Here is an 11,450-nt window from a genome sequence, read left to right as displayed (position 1 = left end):
GCTGGCACCAGTCTTGGACCCAGACACTTTCTCTCTGATCAACCCTTGCATCAGTGAGACCGTAGTTGGGGCAGCCTGCTCAGAGAAGAGCATGTGCTTCAGAGCCACAGACCAGCTCCAGCACCGGGGAGCCCTGTTTCTTCGGGCAAACCACTGCATCTCTGTTAGCCTTACCTCTCTCACCTATAAACTGGGACTGATCAGCGCCTTCTCCAGTCTTAACATCTTATGGGGCTCCTAGCATGGAAGCTCCTGGCACATAAAGTGACATGTGTGGTGGCTATTCTCCCATCTTCCAGTAGATCAGCTGTCCCTGGGTGCACAGCAGCCAGCCAGCTCCATACTCCTGCTCACAACTGGAGGTATATTTAAATGCCAAGAGCTGAGGCAGGGTGTGGTAAGGGGACAAGGGGAAGATGGGGAAGGTGTGAAGATACTCACCACCTACCCTGGGAGGCAGAAACAGAATGACAAGTGACGGTACCAGGAAGCAAATGCTAAGCACACATGAATGGCGAAGAGCAGTATTCCAGGATCAAGGTTCCAGAACCACAAGGTCTGGGAGGCACAGGAAGGCTTTCTGAGATGGTGGCTCCCAACCTTGGATACACAGCAGCAGCAGCCAAGGGACCAAAACCAGGAGCCCATGCCTGAGTTCTGCTCCCAGGGTCTCTGATTTAACTGGCTTGGGGTGGACTCCAGGCATCTGTATTTCCCCAGATCCCTCCTGTGATGCCAGCATGTGCTAGTTGGGGATCCTCTGTGCCAGGGGGCAAGGTCTGAAAAAGGCAGGGCATGCTCACCTTGGACATTTGAATAGCACTTTTTTCTTCCAGGTGCTTTCACGTACATAGTTTCAAAGACCCAGGAAGGCAGGGCTATTGGTAAAGGACCCTCATGCCTCAGGCAGAAGACTTAAGAGATGCGAGTTTGATCCCTGGGTTGGGAAGATCCCCTGCAGGAGGAAATGGCAACCCAATCCAGTATTCTTGCCTGGAGAATCTCATGGACAGAGGATCCTGGCAGGCTACAGTCCATGAAGTCTCAATGAGTCGGATATGACTGAAGCGACTTAGCACAGCACAGCACAGGCAGGTGGGGAGACGGGGAGGAGTCAGAGCCGAGGCCTCATGGACAATGATGCTCTCAGTGCACAGATTCCTGGGGCTGCACTCGGGCCCCAAGCTCTGAATGCTATCGCTTCTCCCATACCACCTACACCTTAGCGAGTAAGGATTGTCCCTCCGAACGCATGAATGGCCCATAGTAACAGCAGAAGTGGAGTCAAGGCTTTGGAGCACATGCAGTTCTGTTACAGTCTAAGCTCACCCCCCTCACACACAGCGAGGCCAATAAGTCGAGAGACGAGTTGTTGGGACAAAGGATAGTGGCTTTATTCCAGAGAGCTGGCAGACTGAGAAGATGGTGGACTTGTGTCCCAGAGAGCCATCTTGCCTGGGTTAGAATTCAGGCTTCTTTTGTATTAAAAGGGCAGGAAATGAAGTTTACTATTTTCTGGTTCAGGTCAGTCTCCAGAAGGGGTATGTTCTTTTCTTCCTTCCTGTAGTCATTCACACAGTCTGGTCAGTGAGTCTCCTGTGAGCTAAACGGAAATGTTTTTAGCTTAATGATCATTACCTGGGAGGCAGGGTTCCCAGAGATGGGTCATTATATACAATTTCAGTTTATGGGCAGCATCCCTTTAGTGACTAAGAATAGAGGTTCTTCCCTACTACACTTTGAGAGCACCTCCTCCCAAACAAGTGACAGAAAACTACAACTACACATAAATCTTAGGCTTCATTAACTTTAGGCCAGACAGGCCCCGGGGAGGGGATAACATGTTTAGTCTCTCTTCTGGTTAAGGGGATGTGCCCAAGGTCCCACAGCTGGTAACCCATAGAACTGGCACCGGAATCCAGATCTAACTCCAAAAGATCTAGACTCTTAGCTGCTCTTGGAAACCCTGATGCCTGCACTGTCTGGAGTCATCAGCACCTTTTCATTGGAGTATTGGTCTCACGGTGGGAATTATTGCTTGTTCAAGGTGTTTCAAGCAAAGCTCCCTGAGCAGAGTCCTGAGCAATAGGTTTTATTTCCATCTCAGGTCCTATCCCAGGAGTGTTTCCCGGGACTATTTCTGCACCCCATCTCCACACTGCTGCCCTCCCTTAGAGAGCAGTCTAGGCAAAGCTCCAAGTCGTGCGAGGGAAACCTCGGTGTGGATTACTGCTGTCTCCAGCCAAGCTGGGACATTTATGGGCTGGCCCTGACAGAAGATTTTTGGAGACTTAAAAGCTGAGAACTGGAACTAAGTCCTTTAGGGAGGGGAGAAGCCAATGAAGATGCTCCAGCTGGAGAGAGGGCAGCCTGAAGCCTGGCCTGATGAGCCTGCCCGGGGCTGGGGCTTGGGGAGACAGGCTGGTGAAGGGAGCCGGGCAAAGGCCCAGGGGATGCCCCCTCCTGGGAGCACAGGCTACCCAGCCATGCACGTCAGCCTTTTGGCCTCTGCCCCCCTTCAAATGCCTCTGTCCAGGGGAATGTCCTGCTTCAGAGTCTGTGGGTGAGGGGGCCAGCCCCCAGCCCTCTCACCTCCACCCGCTTTGTGTGACCTTAGATGAGGCTGACCTCTTCTGCCCCAGGTGTTTCCAAAGAAAAACGGGAACTAATTATAGCTTCCTTGCAAGGTGTTCATGTTGATGACAGAGGAAATATGCAAGATATTAGGCCTGGAAGAAGGTCTGAGTAACCTGCAGCTACAGTTTCATCTAGAGTTTTAGAAAATTGTCTGTATTACTTGTTAATGAATAAGGAGTAACACAGTGTACTCTTGCCATGCAGTAGACACTGAGGACCTCAGGGCAGAGATGGGGGGCCGTGTCCCTCCCCAAGTCACCACCCTCCTTAGAGCCCTGCAGGTGGTCTCGATGGTCAAGAAAGCCAGTGGTGTGTGTGCTCAGAACTTGCAGTGCCTGGCGTGGGGTGTGACTCCCTTAAACATACGTTGCTGAAGCCCATGACCTTGATCCAGGCAGTGGTCGCCAGTGTGGGCTTGGGAGGAGGCATGGCTCCCAGGCCAGGCCACACTAGGGCAGTAAAGGGAGAGGCTTGAGAAAACCTTCTCTGTTCAAAGGAAAGGATTCTTTGTGGTGCCTCATTATAGATGGTTCTCATGAGAGGTGTGTCACATGCAGGGCTTGGAGCCAGGAGGACTGGTGTCCAGGCCCGGCTCTGCTGCTGGCCATGTGCCCGTGTGACTTGGAGATGACATTTCCCTTGGTGAGGTCCAAGTGTGTCATGGGTGTGTGCTCAGTTGCTCAGTCATGTCTGACTCTTTGTGACCCTATGGCTGTAGCCTGCCAGGTTCCTCTGTCCATGGGATTTTATAGGCAAGAGTACTGGAGTGGGTTTCCAGTCCCTCCCTCAGAGGATCTTCCTGACCGAGGGATTAAACCTGAGTCTCCTGTGTCTCCTACATCTCTTGCTTGGCAGGCGGATTCTTTACCACCGAGGCACCTAGGAAGACCCCTGAGGTCCAAGAGGCCTTGTTAATTGAATGGAGGGGTGGCCCAGATGATCTCCAAACTGCTCACTCACTGGATTTTACCTATTGAAAAAGTCCAAGAAAATACATCTAATAAAGCCGTGAAATTAGACACTTGCTCCTTGGAAGGCAAGCTATGACAAACCTAGACAGCGTATTAAAAAGCAGAAACATCACTTTGCCAATAAAAGTCCATATAGTCAAAGGTATGGTTTTTCCAGTAGTCATGTACTATTGTGAGAGTTGGACCATAAAGAAGGCTGAGGGCTGAAGAAAAGATGCTTTCAAACTGTGGTGTTGGAGAAGATTCTTGAGAGTCCCTTGAACAGCAAGGAGATCAAATCAGTCCATCCTAAAGGAAATCAACTCTGAGTATTCATTGGAAGGACTGATGCTGAAGCTGAAGCTCCAATACTTTGGCCACCTGATGTGAAGAGCTGACTCATGGGAAAAGACCCTGATGAATGCAGGAGAAGAGGGTAACAGAGAATGAGATGGTTAGACAGCATCGTTGACTTAATGGACCTGAATCTGAACAAACTCCTGGAGATAATAAAGGACAGGAAAGCCTGGCATGCTGCAGTTCACGGGGTTAGAAGAGTCAGACACAACTTAGCGACTGAACAACAACAACAAAAGTAACTTCAGCTCTATTATCGAATGATAAATATGGTCAATGGGTAGATAAATCAATCAACCAGGTGGTTATAGAGGACCCATTAAGGGTCTGGCGTAGTTGTAAACACTTCAGGGCAGAGACAGGCTGTCTATGGTGGGGCTCTTAGCCTCTAACCCGACAGCGCTTCTGGTGTCCACTGTTCCTCCCGCTGCAGTGGCCTCTTCACGTTCACCGTCCATGTATTTATTTGACAGCCTGTCACACACACTGATCTTGGCTTCTACATGCCATTCTCCAATACAAGGAACCAGCACTCCCAAGAAAAATGACTTGATTCCAGGGCTGTGCCAGGAGAGTACAAGGTGGACCCGGATCACTGTTATGCCAGAAAGTAAGGAAGTATGCCCAGAATGATGGGGAAATGTTAAAAGAACTCAGAAGATAGGAGCCAGAGTGCAAGTGTTCCCTCTGACCAAGCTTGGGACAATGTGAACATCAGAATAAATAAGGACAGTAAAATAATAAGAATCCATGAGTCCACACTGGCATGCAAACCCACAGGCAAACATACTTAGATACCCACATACATGCAGGGAGAGAGGATGCAGAATGCCAACTAATAAAAGGAAAATGGAAGGATGGAATTGGCAAAGCCTCCCAAATTTGCAGCGATCCTGGTAACAGCTGAATCAGGCAAAGGTCATTAATTTTGCTAAAATTATTGGGTGAAGATTTGATGAACAGGTTATGACTCCATAATTACAAAGGGGAAATTGATAAATTTACTACAGATGAGAAACCGAGTAGATGCTGTCTTCACCAAATGATCAGAGTTCATATCGTCAATGACGGGACAGACTGACATCAGGCTCTGGTCCCCTGAGGACAGCATCAGTGTTAAATTTCCTGATTTTGGTAACTGAGTGCTATGGCAGGAAGACACATAGGGTGTCCCCCATAAACCCCACCTCTTAGTGTTCTTGCCCTGTATGATCCTCTCCCCTTGAGACTGGGCAGGACCCATGACCTCTTTCTTTTTAAATTTATTTTGCTGCTCCACACAGCATGTGGGATCTTAGTTCCCAGACCAGGGATAGAACCCCTACCCCCTGCAGTGGAAACAGAGAGTCTTAACCACTGGACAGGGAAGTTTTTTTTCTTGGTTTTGAAGAGAGAAGCTGCTATGGTTTTGAAAAACATGCGTTTGACTTCATCATTTCCTATCCATTCCTGAAATTGAGGAAAGTTACCTTATCTCCTATTTTCTGACATTTTGAACTTGGGTTTGGCTTGACCATCCGTTTGTGTTCATTTGTGTCATGGGTTGTGACGTTCATCAGAACCATTGTGGTGAAACCGGAACGCCTCACGATCTGCAGTGTCCCCAGTTCATGAGTCTTAGACTCAAGATTTCAGTCTAGAGTCTGTTGGAGTTTTGCCGGGATCGGGATACCTGGTGATACGTCAGACTCCAGTCTTCGGGGGAAGCCATTCTCTGCCAGACTGCTCTGGATGGCCCCAAACCCCAATCAGAGTATTTTGGATCATCTGTTTCTGCAAATTTTGCTCTCGCCAACTTCTGAGAGCCATTCTAGTATGAAAGCCTTGTTGGTGAGATGATGACAGTACCAGCAGAGGTGCTTTGAATCAGCTGTGAAGCCAAGTCTTAAGAAGGACCTCATTATTGCTGGAATTGAGGCAGAAGGGGCCGGAGCCCACCCAGGGTTTGCTGACCAGTGAGCAGAAGGCCACAGGCGCACATCTGCCTCTCAGGAGGATGTGGTACAGTCAAGTAACTTCCTGAAGGTGGCAGCTGGAGAAGGGGGTCTCCGGAGAGCCAGAGGGACTGGGATTGGTGGCATGCGAGCTCCCCCAAGATTACCTGTGCTTTGGCGTGTCCATCTGTGACACACCTTCTTTCCTGGAAAGGGAGTAAAGAGGGACTTAGGCATCTGTGCTGTCCCCAGGCAATTCAGAGCAGAGACAGCCAGGTGGCACAGTCCAGCTTCACCCTCACTCTTTCACTGGCACTGTGTCCACCCTGCCACAGCTGTAGATTCAGAAGACCAGGCCTTTAGGGTCCCTGAAAAAGGGTCACTGGCCTTTTAGCCCGTTAAGAAACCATGGCTGGTCATGCTCTTCTCATGGAAACGATTCCTATATTCCTGATGCTCTGGTATTCTGAGAACTTTCAGCATGCGGATGGGTGGTCCTTTCTTTTCCTGGACAGACGATGGCATTGTAACACTTCTGTAGGCAGCAAAGCCCCAGCAGCATCTTTCCAGGTTTAATTGAATCCAACATTCTGGAAGAGCCTGAGGTTTTGCCTTTGAGTCCTGGGTAAAGCAGATGAATGCCATCCTTTCTGTGTTTTCTAAAAGGGAGACAGGAGAGTCTTGCATCTCTACTAAAAAGTATTCCCACCTCATTGAAATTCAGGCTTGAACTCTCCACCCTGAACACATCCAGAAGCCCTTTCTCTAATTTTGGAAGCAGTGATCTCGGGAGAGAAGTTTTCCATCTGTTTCCTTATGATGCTAAGCTGTTAGTGCTGTTCATTATTTATTATATCTCCTGCTTCATGTTAAACTCTGATTTTCTTTTTTGCTGAGTATTAAGAATTCCATCAGGTCGATATAAAAATAGGATTGGCATCTGCTCCTGCAGGCTGATTTTGTGGACAGCATATTTGGGGGGAGGTTTGAATTTCTTCTTGAACTGCTTTCCTTCTCAGCCGTTACTTGATAACAACTCTGGTTGTTTACACTCGTGCTGTGTTGTATCAGACACGACTGTGTGCTGAAAATCGGCAGTGAGGAGATAGGTCTGCACGTGTGTGGGGGGCTGGGCTGTGAGGCGAGATGACAGGGCACCAGAACCCATAGAGACGTGTGGCTGGGAGGGCGGGGGTCTCGTGCTCACAGTAAATTCACAGCAGTTTGCATCATGTGCTTGTGAAGACAAACACATTCACAGACTAAACAACTGACGTTCAAAACCTCTCCGGGTCCTTCAGGGCAGCCAGGGCTGTGGCGGTGCTGCATGCCTCAGGGGAGGCCCCCCAGGCCCAGGTGGGGAAAGGAGCTGGGTTTCTCAGGCCTTGGGCCTCCAGCTGGACAGCGCCCCCAAGGGAGTCCTGTGCCTCCAGCCTGGCAGGGACACAGCTGAGAGCCTCCACAGACTGTGCACACCCCAGCCACACACTGACAGGCAGCTCAGGGTCTGGAGGAAGGGATGCATGGGAACCATGGCACGAGCATTCTTGCAGTTAAATCATCATCGTTCACTCCCACAAAGCAGGGAGTTCTCTCTGTGGCAATCCCTGTCTGCCCATCTCCTGCTTGTAGAGGCTCAGGGGCAGTGAAATAGCTCTGACGGATGCTTATTTCCTTGCAGCCAAGTCGAATCATTTTCCACCCAGCATCTTGTTTATAGAAATATCCTATCAGACATGGAAAGGAAAAGGTTGGTATCATGTGTATCATAATTAAAGTATTACTTTTCTCCATAAAACATTATCTAGATTATCCCTCCACAAAGTGTTGTTTACAATAGTGACAATAAATGTAATACAACTAGCAGCTAAAATAGTATAGAGAACATATTCACCAGACCATCTCTTCACAGTTTTTTTTATGTCCTACTAGGAGATAAACAGACTTATCTTTGCTGTCATCCAACGCCGTCTTTAATTTAGTGGAGATGTTATTAAGATAAAATCTCGATTCAATTCCATATTGTATCATATTAACACACACAATTAGTAATGCTTTATCAGTTGTGAAGAAAGATGATGACCGCTTTTAAGCTAAATTACCTTTATCATGGTAGCACAGGCTGGAAACCACAAATATTTACCCAGTGTATGTTCATTCTTATTTAATTTTAACACTGCTTGTCTCAACCAAATTAACCAATGGATCCTATTAAAGGGAATGCTATTGTAGAAGAGCTTCCCATCCTGCATTCCATCTGCTTTTATTTATATAATTTTGATGGTTTCTTTTTCATTTCATTTTTAATTAAGAGGAACACGTGGAAAATTGAACAGTTGGGCCTAATTGTATCAGAATTTGGAGTAATTAGACCTATGTTCTTGTAGATTGTCGACGCTGGGCCTGCAGGGCCTGCATCTATTCATCTGAACCCTTGCAAAGGATGTTCTGTAAACACAATGATGGGTGATGGCGAATGCATTACCACAACCTTTAAACTTGAGGAGACAATCTGTGGCAAGGAAAAAATACTCACTGTGATGATTTTGTGCCTAAGGAAGCCAAGCAGTTCCTTTCTATACCCTAAGAAATACAAGTTGCAGTTTAAAGGAGGAGGATGTTATGGTGGGAGTCACCTGACAATTCAGGTTGGGAGTGTGTATCCCTGGCAATATGTGAACAAGCCTCGCTTTCTCTGGCTCTGGAGCTGCCCTGGGACCCCTGGCTGTCACTGTGGGCTGTGTAGACAGAGGGGAGAGACAGCAAGTGAGGAAGAATCTTGTATCGAGGAGTTTCTTGACCTTTTTCGGCTGGGATCTTCTTCTTCTTTTGGAACCGTTGTTTAAATTGTGTGTGTATCTGTGTGCACTCAGTCATGTCCAACTCTTTGCAACTGGATGGACTATAGCCTTCAAGGCTCCTCTGTCCATGAAATTGCCCAGGCAAGAATATTGGAGTGGCTTGCCATGTCCTTCTCCAGGGGATCTTCCCGACCCAGGTATCTAACGTGCATCTCCTGCAATGGCAGGTGGCTTGTTTACCACTGAGCCACCTGGGAAGCCTCTTTACATTGAAGTATATTTAATTTGCAATGTTGTGTTAGTTTCAGATATACAGAAAAGTAATTCAGATATATATATATACACACAAATATGCAAACACACATATATATATATATTCTTTTTCAGATTCTTTTCCATTATAGGTTATTATAAGATATCTAATATAGTTTCCTGCACTATATGGTGGGTATTTGTTGTTTATTTATTTTATGCATAGTAGTGTGTACATGTTAATCCCAAACTCCTAATTTATCTCCCCCTGCACCCCACTATCCCCTTTGGTAACCATAAGTTTGTTTTATATATCTGTTTGTTTTAAGTTTATTTTGTTGAAGTATCATTGATTTATAATGTATGTTAATTTCTGCCATATAGCAAAGTGATTCAGTTATGCACATAGATATTCTTTTTCGTATAATTTTCCATTGTGGTTTATCATAGTCTGTTGAATATAGTTCCCTATACTATACAATCCTAGAGTCCTTTTGATCTAAACTTTCTTGACCATCCCCACCCCCCACCCAATCCCCAAATATCAAGCATAGTAGCAGCGTGTCAGTGGGAATAGGTACATCCTGGGGGTAGCAGTTTGCAGTTGGTAGACACAAGTTCAACTGTTAGTGGACTTGAGAATTTCAATTATGCTAAATTTTTTACTTGCTCTTTGGAAACCTCTTGGGACACAGAACTTATGCCCACCTATAATTGCTTTTGCCGGCAGGGGTGGAAACCAGAGTGACTGCTCTGAAAGGCCTATGTCAGGGCAGAGTCACCCAGCAGAGGGGTGATGCCGCTGGTGTCCCTGCAGCTGCTTCTCACGTGCCCCAGGCCACACGCGCCGGGGCAGGACAGCTAGCTGTCCCAAACCTCTTCACGTGGATCTGATGGTGATGTGCACAGAATAGGCCGCATGCTTCAGGCCAGGCCCTTGGCATAGGCCCAAACTGGCCAATTCTGAAGCTAAAAGTCACGTGCTCATGTACGACTCCCTCTCGGGAGATTGTGATAAAAGTACATTAAAAAGAGTGTGTGTGCGCTTCCCGTCATAAGCATCTCACATTCTGTAGCTGAAAGGCTATTGATCAGGACACCTAAGTCCTTCTGTTCTCACTATAGAAAGTCACTCATATGGCCTGGAGCAAGTCACTTGATTTCTCTAAGCCTTGGTTTCTTATCTATAAAACAGGGAAATACCTGCCCAAACCATAAAATGTAACACGTAAGATGTGTTCAACTAATGCTCAGGATCTTCTAAAGAGAGAATGAGAGAAGAAAATAGTTTTTAAATAGTTAAAAACATTATATAGTGCAAACTATCATTGTCATTATTTTAACTGAAATCTGGATTATTTTTTATTCCCACTAAGTTAAAGAAATCTGAATATATTACTGAAAAAGAGGTTAGAAAATGTTCGTTAATGAAAGGAAATCATTTCTGATTGCAGAAGACCCCTAAAGGACGTCTCTGACAACCCAGGTCTGGGCATTATTGATCTTATAAACTTGAAAATAACCAAAGGTTATTTTATCAGATTGAGAACAAATAATTAGAATCTATGTTCTTGCCAATATTCAAATAGCAATTTGCTAGTAGTCATAGTAATGGTAGTATCATTGTTCCCATTGAGTTATGATAGCCCTCTGAAAGCCAGGGTTGTAATGGACAGCCTTACAAAACTTTATAGCAGCCTTAAATAAAAATATAATGTAGCCAGAGCCCCTCTATACCTCACTTAAACTAGCACTTCACAGCTATGGAAGTCTCGTAAAATTCAGAGCCTGGCAATTTATACTTAATCTCTATAAAGACCATATGCGAGATTGCCCCCTTCCCCACCCTGTGAGATGGCAGCGAGGCATCAATATTTTCTTCTGTATAAAATGGCTTGTCGGGAGTAAACATATTAATTTGACCCCAAGGGAGAGAAGGTGAGAGCAAATCAGCTATAGTGAGTCATTTACATTATTGCTGAAGATGAATCCTTCATTTATGTTCATCCTGTAATCGGGCACTTGCCAAATATATAAAAATCTCATTTTCTATTTCTGAGGCCAAAGTGTCTCCTCACTTTGATAAGTCTTGTTTTTAGGAAGTATTGATGTTTTAAAATTACATTTTAAACAGGAGAAAAAAAATCAGTCTCCATATAATTAGTGAATGTAAGCAGATTATTTGCAATCAACATCTACTTAATGCCTTATTACCCTAATGGAAGTTATTGTAAGTGATGGTAAAATTGTCAGAAGGAAGTTGTGCTAAGTGATGATAAAATTGGTGTTATTAAGTAGTAAAACCTTTTACCTTCTGCTTGGCTTTAAAATAAAATGTCTACACAAATTTATCCATGATGAGAGAACCTGAAGGGCTCATTCATGGCCTTTGGGCCGAGGAAGGTACTATGGATCGAATGACTGGGTTCCCCCTAAATTCAGACATTGGAACCCTAACCCCCATGTGATAGTATTTGGAGATGGGGCCTGGGGTAGGGAATTAGGTTGTGAGAATGGAG

Source organism: Bubalus kerabau, chromosome 11, assembly GCF_029407905.1.
Source record: "Bubalus kerabau isolate K-KA32 ecotype Philippines breed swamp buffalo chromosome 11, PCC_UOA_SB_1v2, whole genome shotgun sequence".
NCBI lineage: Eukaryota > Metazoa > Chordata > Mammalia > Artiodactyla > Bovidae > Bubalus > Bubalus kerabau.
This window is presented reverse-complemented; position numbering follows the sequence as displayed.